Below are 12121 nucleotides of genomic sequence, written 5' to 3' on the forward strand. Positions count from 1 at the left end.
CTTTCGTAGTCAGCCTTCTGTCCGGAAAAGCTCTGTCATGGGCCACACCGCTCTGGGACCGCAATGACCCCGTCACTGCCTCTGTACACTCCTTCTTCTCGGAAATCCGAAGTGTCTTTGAGGAACCTGCCCGAGCCTCTTCTGCTGAGACTGCCCTGTTGAACCTGGTCCAGGGTAATTCTTCCGTTGGCGAGTATGCCGTACAATTCCGTACTCTTGCTTCAGAATTGTCCTGGAATAATGAGGCCCTCTGCGCGACCTTCAAAAAAGGCCTATCCAGCAACATTAAAGATGTTCTGGCCGCACGAGAGACTCCTGCTAACCTGCATGAACTCATTCATCTAGCCACTCGCATTGACATGCGTTTTTCTGAGAGGCATCAAGAGCTCCGCCAGGAAAAAGACTTAGATCTCTGGCCACCTCTCCCACAGTCTCCACTGCAATCTGCGCCTAGGCCTCCCGCCGAGGAGGCCATGCAAGTGGATCGGTCTCGCCTGACCCTGGAAGAGAGGAATCGCCGTAAGGAAGAGAATCTCTGTCTGTACTGTGCCAGTACTGAACATTTTCTGGTGGATTGCCCAATCCGTCCTCCACGTCTGGGAAACGCACGCTCGCACTCAGCTCTCGTGGGTGTGGCGTCTCTTGATGCCAAGTCGGCTTCTCCACGTCTCACGGTACCTGTTCGGATTTCCACTTCAGCCAGCTCTCCCCTCTCAGCCGTGGCCTGCCTGGACTCTGGAGCTTCTGGGAATTTTATTCGGGAGTCCTTTGTGAATAAATTTCGTATTCCGGTGACCCGTCTTGTCAAGCCACTCCACATTTCCGCGGTCAACGGAGCCAGGTTGGACTGTACCATACGTTTCCGCACGGAGCCCCTTCTTATGAGCATCGGATCTCATCACGAGAGGATTGAACTTTTGGTCCTCCCCAATTGCACCTCGGAAATTCTCCTTGGACTTCCCTGGCTTCAACTTCATTCCCCAATCCTGGATTGGTCCACTGGGGAGATCAAGAGTTGGGGGTCCTCTTGTGCCAAGAACTGTCTAAAACCGGTTCCCAGTAACCCTTGCCGTAACTCTGTGGTTCCTCCTGTATTCGGTCCCCCTAAGGTCATTAAGGACTCGGCCTGCCACAGGAAATGCCCCTCCCCCCCTCCCAGTTCCATCAGGCAAGCTTCTGTGTCCCCTCATGGCCCTCGTCCTGGTGTCACACTGCCCCGTGCCAGGTCTCGCCCTCTGCCCTCTCTCCCCATTCCTACTCCTGCGGTTCTGCCTGCCGTTGAGGAATCCCTCCATCCTTTCCCGGTGTCCTCATCCCAGGGGAGGCAGTTACCCGATAAAGAGAAGGGGAGACCTAAGGGGGGGGGTACTGTTACGCCTAGCGCTCCGGGTCCCCGCTCCTCCCCGGAGCGCTCACGGCGTCCTTCTCCCTGCAGCTCCCCGGTCAGCGCTGACCGGGAGCGCTGCTCTGCCATGGCCGTTGGGGATGCGATTCGCACAGCGGGACGCGCCCGCTCGCGAATCGCATCCCAGGTCACTTACCCGTTCCCGTCTCCTGCGGTCATGTGCTGGCGCGCGCGGCTCCGCTCTCTAGGGCGCGCGCGCGCCAGCTCCCTGAGACTTAAAGGGCCAGTGCACCAATGATTGGTGCCTGGCCCAATTAGCTTAATTGGTTCCCACCTGTTCCCTGGCTATATCTAGTCTCCTCCCTTGCACTCCCTTGCCGGATCTTGTTGCCTTAGTGCCAGTGAAAGCGTTCCTTGTGTGTTCAATAGCCTGTGTACCAGTACCTTTGCTATCTCCCCTGACTACGAACCTTGCCGCCTGCCCCCGACCTTCTGCTACGTCCGACCTTGCTACTGCCTACTCCCTTGTACCTCGCCTATCTTCAGTATCTTCAGCAGCCAGAGAGGTGAGCCGTTGCTAGTGGATACGACCTGGTCACTACCGCCGCAGCAAGACCATCCCGCTTTGCGGCGGGCTCTGGTGAAAACCAGTAGTGGCTTAGAACCGGTCCACTAGCACGGTCCACGCCAATCCCTCTCTGGCACAGAGGATCCACTACCTGCCAGCCGGCATCGTGACAATAGATCTCTAATTTATTCATAGGTTAATATAAATAGAATAACATGTGTAAATAAACGGTTAATTACTTGTTTCCAGTAGCGTTGCAGGACCTGCGGGTCATGTGACGAGGTTAACTCTATGGTATTTAGCTTAAGGACCTTTGGAGGCCCTGTGACGTAAGCAATCCCATCTCACCATGTAATGGTGAATGGCAGACATTCGGACCAATCAGATTCGCCGCGCCCCCTGCCCATATAAGGGAGCGGCGGCCATCTTTTCTCTCTCTTGTTCCTGGTTAAGCAAGCAAGCAAGACCTGTACAGCAGTAATCGCAGTGAGTTAGGCCTGAGCCTTGCGGCAACAGCTGAACAATTATCACTATAGAGTGTATCAATTCCCAAACACTCTGCAGCATCACCGGAGCTAATAACTCCCCTAAATCCGGACGGATCTGCAAATCTCTTCCTAAATTCAGAAACTTTATGTCTAGCTCAAGGTCCGCAACTACTGCCAATCACTAAGCAACCTCAGGACTGTTTTTATGAGACTGTTACTGTGCCGTGGATATTGCAAGCACTTCAGTAAAAGTTATTCAAGTTCAAGTTTAAATCTCCTTGTGGACCTTCACTTATTTTATGCACCTATCTTTACTGGGAAGGGCGGTGATAGGCCGGAACATTGATTCAGCATACCAGCCCTCAGCCTGGCGTCACGAACTCTAGGGTTAACATTAACCCCTTCTATACCTATACCATACCACCACTACCATACACCCCCCAAGGGCTACCACAGTAACAAACAGATATCAGGGAACATAGCAGGCAGTATATAGTGTACAGACAACAGCCATAGAACCAATAAACAGCAAGAATGAGAATATAAACAAAACAGAATACCAGGAGATATAGCAGCAGGTTTACCAGGAATGAATGGAGTAAACAGGTTAACTAAAGTCAAGAAACTATATAAGCACTAATTCACACTAACCACAGGAACAAAATCAGATTCCGGGGCAAATCAACAAGCTAGGGATCAGAGCCTAACTATGGAGGAATTCAAAATACAGACAGATCAGAATACAGGTCAGGAAATAGGTTCAGGTTACACAAACTAGACACGGACACAATACCAGGTATAGAGGAAAAGCTAAGCAATGTATCAGGACCCATACCATGGCAGATCAGGATTCACAAGTATTGGATAACACAGGCTGGACACAGAAACATGTGTGAATACAAGCCAAGTGTGACGTATGGGCAAGGAAGGAGTGCAGTCCTGATCTCACCCACTCCCTCTGACCCTGCCTACTTGCCTACTTCAATTTTGCACCTAAAAATCTGTATGATGGCAGATTTTTTGCGCCACCAATTCTACTTTGCAGTGAAATTAGTCATTTTACTCAAAAAATCTATGGCGAAATGGAAAAAAAAATCATTGTGCGACGAAATTGAAGAAAAAACGCAATTTTGGGGGCTTCTGTTTCTACTCAGTACATTTTTCAGTAAAAATGACACCTCATCTTTATTCTGTAGGTCCATACGATTAAAATGATACCCTACTTATATAGGTTTGATTTTTTTGTCTTACTTCTGGAAAAAAAATCATAACTACATGCAGGAAAATGTATATGTTTACAATTGTCATCCTCTGACCCCTATAACTTTTTTAGCAGTATAATTTTTGTATTGATGAGACTTTTTGATCGCTTTTTATTCATTTTTTCATGATATAAAAAGTGACCAAAAATATGTTATTTTGGACTTTTGGAATTTTTTTGCGCATACGCCATTGACCGCGCGGTTTAATTAACGATTTTTTTAATATTTCGGACATTTATGCATGCAGCGATACCACATATATTTATATTTATTTTGATTTACATGTTTTGTTTTGTTTTTTAAGGGAAAAGGGGGATGATTTGGACTCTTATTAGGGAAAGAGTTAAATTACATTTATTCACTTTTTTTTTGTTTACACTTTTTTTTGCAGTGCTATATCTCCCATAGGGGGCTATAACACTGCACACACTGATCTTTTACACTGTTCACTGCAAAGCCATAGCTGAATACTAAACAAATACACACAATTAGTCAAAGTCCACTAGCCGAGTCTATACCAGGAGTTGTCAAAGGTGCCAAGTCGCAAATACCAGGAAAACAGGAAAGCAAGCCAGAAAGTCACAAATATCAGGAAAACAGAGTACAAAGTAAATACGCTAGCTACAGGAGCTAACCTCTTTCGCAGGCGAGGCATGAGAGCACACTGCAGGCTTATATAGGCAGCCAGACTGGTGCTCTCATCGAGGTCAGCTGACCAGTCAGACAACTAGACATAACCCAGCAACCAAAACCAACAAAAGAAACATCAGAACCGATTCTGAAACAACAAGTTCACATAACAGATACAAAATAGTCAGGACTAAAGTGAAAGTACAGACTGTAAAACCTGACAAACAGAACTAGGCTAAAAGCTAAACAAACAGGTCAAAACTACAAAGCCATGGCAAAATAAAGCATCTAATCTGAACTGAAAAAAAACAGGACTAAAACCAGATAAAAGCTGAACTCAACTGTAATCAAGAACAAGGTGGAAGAATGGAATACCTTGCCTTATTTGCTGATTGCCCCGAGCCTGTAATTCTTACCTGATCAGAGAGCAACATGCAAAGCCTGGCTAGGTCATCATTACACTAGGTGATATATTCACTTTAGGCCAGTCAACTTAAGTAGAAAAGCTTGTTCTATCTTCTTAACTTTATTTCAATATTGTCAGGGCTGGATTGGGTAACTGTAAACATGTGCAGTCAACCTACAAATGTTTTTAGTAAAAGAAATGGAAAATGACAATGCCATTATATTGCTCACATAATATTGCCATACTGTGTCAAATCATAACATACTGCCTAAACTAATGCTAAGAAGGAAATTTAGGATGACTTTCCAGGAGCTTTGGAGTAGGATACCGTCAGGAGAACGACATGGTGTGCACCTCTAAATGCCCCTTTTGCTATTATTTGGGACTTTATAAAGTAGTGTAAACATTATCTTAGTCATTTAAAGTGAAAATATTTAGAGGGTTCTTTCCAAAGATAATTACTGTAATGCGGTAGTAACTCAATTATGAATTATAAAGTATGGTCATAAAAATATTAATTATGAAAAATGTAAACATTTAAAATTATGAAAAATAACTAAATTATGACCTGGTGAATTGTTGACAAAGCCAATCAAAACAAGTCACATCTGAGTCCGACTATTTCCTCAGATATCAACAAGTTCTTTTTATGACGGGATGACATTAACGTTTAAGGATGTAGTTTTGCAATATACAGTAATACACAGGTATTATAAAAGTATGCAGATTTATTGGTTATAAGGTTATAAACGAGTAATAAACACAATGATTTATGCAAATAAATATCAATTAGATATATTAGTAAACATTATAAGCTTGTTAATTGAATACATATAGTAGAACAATTCATATGAGTAGTAAGTAACTTGTTACAATAAAACAAAAGTTACTAGGTTAGGAATATCATACAAAAAAAGGTTACATATCACTCTGTCCAGAGCAACCTCATAATATCAAGATGGACAATATCTAATCATAGACATACCAACCCCTTCTAACCAACTACATATCACATGACTCCATGAATGGGAAAAAGGAAGAAATTTTATATACTTCCACTCCATTCTGGAATATTTTCTATACATGATCTTCGTAAGACATTAAAGGGGTACTCGTGGAAAACTTTTTTTTAGAATCAACTGGTGCCAGAAAGTTAAACAGATTTGTAAATCATTCTATAAAAAAAACTTAATCCTTCCAGTACTTTTTAGGGGCTGTATACTAAAGAGAAATCCTAAAAAGAAATGCATTTCCTCTTATGTCATGACCACAGTGCTCTCTGCTGACCTCTGCTGTCCATTTTAGGAACTGTTAAGAGCAGGAGAAAATCCCCATAGCAAACATATGCTGCTCTAGACAGTTCCTAATATGGTATGCAGAGGTCAGCAGAGAGCACCGTGGTCATGACATCAGAGGAAATGCATTTGTTTTTTTGATTTCTCTTTAGTATACAGCCCCTAAAAAGTACTGGAAGGATTAAGTTTTTTTTTTATAGAAGTGATTTACATATCTGTTTAACTTTCTGGCACCAGTTGATTTAAAAAAAAAAAGTTTTCCACGAGTACCCCTTTAATGTCTTACGAAGATCATGTATAGAAAATAGTCCAGAATGGAGTGGAAGTATATAAAATTTCTTCCATTTTCCCATTCATGGAGTCATGTGATATGTAGTTGGTTAGAAGGGGTTGGTATGACTAAGAGTGCCTATAGCGCTTGAAACGCGTTACTTGTTCCTTCCTTGTCCTATGGATTAAACCTGATTTTACCTGCACTGAGCTGGATCCGATCTCCTTCACAGCCCCCAAAAAGTACTGGAAGGATTAAGATTTTTTTATAGAATTGATTTACAAATCTGTTTAACTTTCTGTCACCCCTTTAAGACAAATAGCAGAGTTTTATGATCTTGCTAGACTATATTTTAGGAGGAAGAGCTTGAAACAAGTTTCCTGTGTGGGAAATATACTTATAACACTTAGTTTGGCGAGTGTTACGCCGAGCGCTCCGGGTCCCCGCTCCTCCCCGGAGCGCTCGCTTCTCTCTCGCTACCGCAGCGCTCCGGGCAGCTCCACTGACCCGGTGCGCTGCGATACCGTCTCCAGCCGGGATGCGATTCGCGATGCGGGTAGCGCCCGCTCGCGATGCGCATCCCGGCTCCCGTACCTGACTCGCTCTCCGTCTGTCCTGTCCCGGCGCGCGCGGCCCCGCTCCCTAGGGCGCGCGCGCGCCGGGTCTCTGCGATTTAAAGGGCCACTGCGCCGCTGATTGGCGCAGTGGTTCCAATTAGTGTGTTCACCTGTGCACTCCCTATTTATACCTCACTTCCCCTTCACTCCCTCGCCGGATCTTGTTGCCATTGTGCCAGTGAAAGCGTTTCCTTGTGTGTTCCTAGCCTGTGTTCCAGACCTCCTGCCGTTGCCCCTGACTACGATCCTTGCTGCCTGCCCCGACCTTCTGCTACGTCCGACCTTGCTTCTGTCTACTCCCTTGTACCACGCCTATCTTCAGCAGTCAGAGAGGTTGAGCCGTTGCTAGTGGATACGACCTGGTCACTACCGCCGCAGCAAGACCATCCCGCTTTGCGGCGGGCTCTGGTGAAAACCAGTAGTGACTTAGAACCGATCCACTAGCACGGTCCACGCCAATCCCTCTCTGGCACAGAGGATCCACTACCTGCCAGCCGGCATCGTGACAGTAGATCCGGCCATGGATCCCGCTGAAGTTCCTCTGCCAGTTGTCGCCGACCTCACCACAGTGGTCGCCCAGCAGTCACAACAGATAGCGCAACAAGGCCAACAGCTGTCTCAACTGACCGTGATGCTACAGCAGCTACTACCACAGCTTCAGCAATCATCTCCTCCGCCAGCTCCTGCACCTCCTCCGCAGCGAGTGGCCGCTTCTGGTCTACGACTATCCTTGCCGGATAAATTTGATGGGGACTCTAAATTCTGCCGTGGCTTTCTTTCCCAATGTTCCCTGCACTTGGAGATGATGTCGGACCAGTTTCCTACTGAAAGGTCTAAGGTGGCTTTCGTAGTCAGCCTTCTGTCTGGAAAAGCTCTGTCATGGGCCACACCGCTCTGGGACCGCAATGACCCCGTCACTGCCTCTATACACTCCTTCTTCTCGGAAATTCGAAGTGTCTTTGAGGAACCTGCCCGAGCCTCTTCTGCTGAGACTGCCCTGTTGAACCTGGTCCAGGGTAATTCTTCCGTTGGCGAGTACGCCGTACAATTCCGTACTCTTGCTTCAGAATTATCCTGGAATAATGAGGCCCTCTGCGCGACCATTAAAAAAGGCCTATCCAGCAACATTAAAGATGTTCTGGCCGCACGAGAAATCCCTGCTAACCTACATGAACTCATCCATCTTGCCACTCGCATTGACATGCGTTTTTCCGAAAGGCGTCAGGAGCTCCGCCAGGATATGGACTTTGTTCGCACAAGGCGTTTTTTCTCCCCGGCTCCTCTCTCCTCTGGTCCCCTGCAATCCGTTCCTGTGCCTCCCGCCGTGGAGGCTATGCAGGTCGACCGGTCTCGCCTGACACCTCAAGAGAGGACACGACGCCGCATGGAGAATCTCTGCCTGTACTGTGCCAGTACCGAACACTTCTTGAAGGATTGTCCTATCCGTCCTCCCCGCCTGGAAAGACGTACGCTGACTCCGCACAAAGGTGAGACAGTCCTTGATGTCTACTCTGCTTCTCCACGTCTTACTGTGCCTGTGCGGATATCTGCCTCTGCCTTCTCCTTCTCTACTATGGCCTTCTTGGATTCCGGATCTGCAGGAAATTTTATTTTGGCCTCTCTCGTCAACAGGTTCAACATCCCAGTGACCAGTCTCGCCAGACCCCTCTACATCAATTGTGTAAACAATGAAAGATTGGACTGTACCATATGTTTCCGCACGGAGCCCCTTCTAATGTGCATCGGACCTCATCACGAGAAGATTGAATTTTTGGTCCTCCCCAATTGCACTTCCGAAATCCTCCTTGGACTACCCTGGCTTCAACTCCATTCCCCAACCCTGGATTGGTCCACTGGGGAGATCAAGAGTTGGGGGCCCTCTTGTTTCAAGGACTGCCTAAAACCGGTTCCCAGTACCCCTTGCCGTGACTCTGTGGTTCCCCCTGTAACCGGTCTCCCTAAGGCCTATATGGACTTTGCGGATGTTTTTTGCAAAAAACAAGCTGAGACTCTACCTCCTCACAGGCCTTATGATTGTCCTATTGACCTCCTCCCGGGCACTACTCCACCCCGGGGCAGAATCTATCCTCTGTCCGCCCCAGAGACTCTTGCTATGTCGGAGTACATCCAGGAAAATTTAAAAAAAGGCTTTATCCGTAAATCCTCCTCTCCTGTCGGAGCCGGATTTTTCTTTGTGTCCAAAAAAGATGGCTCTCTACGTCCTTGCATTGACTACCGCGGTCTTAATAAAATCACGGTAAAGAACCGCTACCCCCTACCCCTCATCTCTGAACTCTTTGATCGCCTCCAAGGTGCCCACATCTTTACCAAACTGGACTTAAGAGGTGCTTATAATCTCATCCGCATCAGAGAGGGGGATGAATGGAAAACGGCATTTAACACTAGAGATGGACACTTTGAGTATCTGGTCATGCCCTTTGGCCTGTGCAACGCCCCTGCCGTCTTCCAAGACTTTGTTAATGAAATTTTTCGTGATCTCTTATACTCCTGTGTTGTTGTATATCTGGACGATATCCTGATTTTTTCTGCCAATCTAGAAGAACACCGCCAGCATGTCCGTATGGTTCTTCAGAGACTTCGTGACAATCAACTTTATGCCAAGATAGAGAAATGTCTGTTTGAATGCCAATCTCTTCCTTTCCTAGGATACTTGGTCTCTGGCCAGGGACTACAAATGGATCCAGACAAACTCTCTGCCGTCTTAGATTGGCCACGCCCCTCCGGACTCCGTGCTATCCAACGTTTTTTGGGGTTCGCCAATTATTACAGGCAATTTATTCCACATTTTTCTACCGTTGTGGCTCCTATCGTGGCTTTAACCAAAAAAAATGCCAATCCCAAGTCTTGGCCTCCTCAAGCGGAAGACGCCTTTAAACGGCTCAAGTCTGCCTTTTCTTCGGCTCCCGTGCTCTCCAGACCTGACCCATCTAAACCCTTCCTATTGGAGGTTGATGCCTCCTCTGTAGGAGCTGGAGCGGTCCTTCTACAAAAAAATTCTTCCGGGCATGCTGTTACTTGTGGTTTTTTTTTCTAGGACCTTCTCTCCGGCGGAGAGGAACTACTCCATCGGGGATCGAGAGCTTCTAGCCATTAAATTAGCACTTGAGGAATGGAGGCATCTGCTGGAGGGATCAAGATTTCCAGTTATTATTTACACCGATCACAAGAACCTCTCCTATCTCCAGTCTGCCCAACGGCTGAATCCTCGCCAGGCCAGGTGGTCTCTGTTCTTTGCCCGATTTAATTTTGAAATTCACTTTCGGCCTGCCGATAAGAACATTAGGGCCGATGCTCTCTCTCGTTCCTCGGATGCCTCGGAAGTTGAACTCTCTCCGCAACACATCATTCCTCCTGACTGCCTGATTTCCACTTCTCCAGCCTCCATCAGGCAAACTCCTCCAGGAAAGACCTTCGTCTCTCCACGCCAACGCCTCGGAATCCTCAAATGGGGTCACTCCTCCCATCTCGCAGGTCATGCAGGCATCAAGAAATCTGTGCAACTCATCTCTCGCTTCTATTGGTGGCCGACTCTGGAGACGGATGTCGTGGACTTTGTGCGAGCCTGCACTGTCTGTGCCCGGGATAAGACTCCTCGCCAGAAGCCCGCTGGTTTTCTTCATCCCCTGCCTGTCCCCGAACAGCCTTGGTCTCTGATTGGTATGGATTTTATTACAGACCTACCCCCATCCCGTGGCAACACTGTTGTTTGGGTGGTCGTTGATCGATTCTCCAAGATGGCACATTTCATCCCTCTTCCTGGTCTTCCTTCAGCGCCTCAGTTGGCTAAACAATTTTTTGTACACATTTTTCGTCTTCACGGGTTGCCCACACAGATAGTCTCGGATAGAGGCGTCCAATTCGTGTCAAAATTCTGGAGGGCTCTCTGTAAACAACTCAAGATTAAATTAAACTTTTCTTCTGCATATCATCCTCAATCCAATGGACAAGTAGAAAGAATTAACCAGGTCTTGGGTGATTATTTACGACATTTTGTTTCCTCCCGCCAGGATGATTGGGCAGATCTTCTACCATGGGCCGAATTCTCGTATAACTTTAGAGTCTCTGAATCTTCCTCCAAATCCCCATTTTTCGTGGTGTACGGCCGTCACCCTCTTCCCCCCCTCCCTACTCCCTTGCCCTCTGGTTTGCCCGCTGTAGATGAAGTGACTCGTGATCTTTCCACCATATGGAAAGAGACCCAAGATTCTCTTTTACAGGCTTCATCTCGCATGAAAAAGTTTGCCGATAAGAAAAGAAGAGCTCCCCCCATTTTTGCTCCCGGAGACAAGGTATGGCTCTCCGCTAAATATGTCCGCTTTCGTGTCCCCAGTTACAAACTGGGTCCACGCTATCTTGGTCCTTTCAAAGTCTTGTGCCAAATTAATCCTGTCTCTTACAAACTTCTTCTTCCTCCTTCTCTCCGTATTCCTAATGCCTTTCATGTCTCTCTTCTTAAACCACTCATCATCAACCGTTTCTCTCCCAAGTTAGTTTCTCCCACTCCTGTCTCCGGTTCTTCTGACGTCTTCTCAGTGAAAGAGATACTGGCCTCCAAGACGGTCAGAGGAAAAAGGTTCTTTTTGGTGGATTGGGAGGGCTGTGGACCTGAAGAGAGATCCTGGGAACCTGAGGACAACATCCTAGACAAAAGTCTGCTCCTCAGGTTCTCAGGCTCTAAGAAGAGGGGGAGACCCAAGGGAGGGGGTACTGTTACACCGAGCGCTCCGGGTCCCCGCTCCTCCCCGGAGCGCTCGCTTCTCTCTCGCTACCGCAGCGCTCCGGGCAGCTCCACTGACCCGGTGCGCTGCGATACCGTCTCCAGCCGGGATGCGATTCGCGATGCGGGTAGCGCCCGCTCACGATGCGCATCCCGGCTCCCGTACCTGACTCGCTCTCCGTCTGTCCTGTCCCGGCGCGCGCGGCCCCGCTCCCTAGGGCGCGCGCGCGCCGGGTCTCTGCGATTTAAAGGGCCACTGCGCCGCTGATTGGCGCAGTGGTTCCAATTAGTGTGTTCACCTGTGCACTCCCTATTTATACCTCACTTCCCCTTCACTCCCTCGCCGGATCTTGTTGCCATTGTGCCAGTGAAAGCGTTTCCTTGTGTGTTCCTAGCCTGTGTTCCAGACCTCCTGCCGTTGCCCCCGACTACGATCCTTGCTGCCTGCCCCGACCTTCTGCTACGTCCGACCTTGCTTCTGTCTACTCCCTTGTACCGCGC

Source organism: Hyla sarda, chromosome 7 (genome assembly GCF_029499605.1).
Source record: "Hyla sarda isolate aHylSar1 chromosome 7, aHylSar1.hap1, whole genome shotgun sequence".
Classification (NCBI taxonomy): domain Eukaryota; kingdom Metazoa; phylum Chordata; class Amphibia; order Anura; family Hylidae; genus Hyla; species Hyla sarda.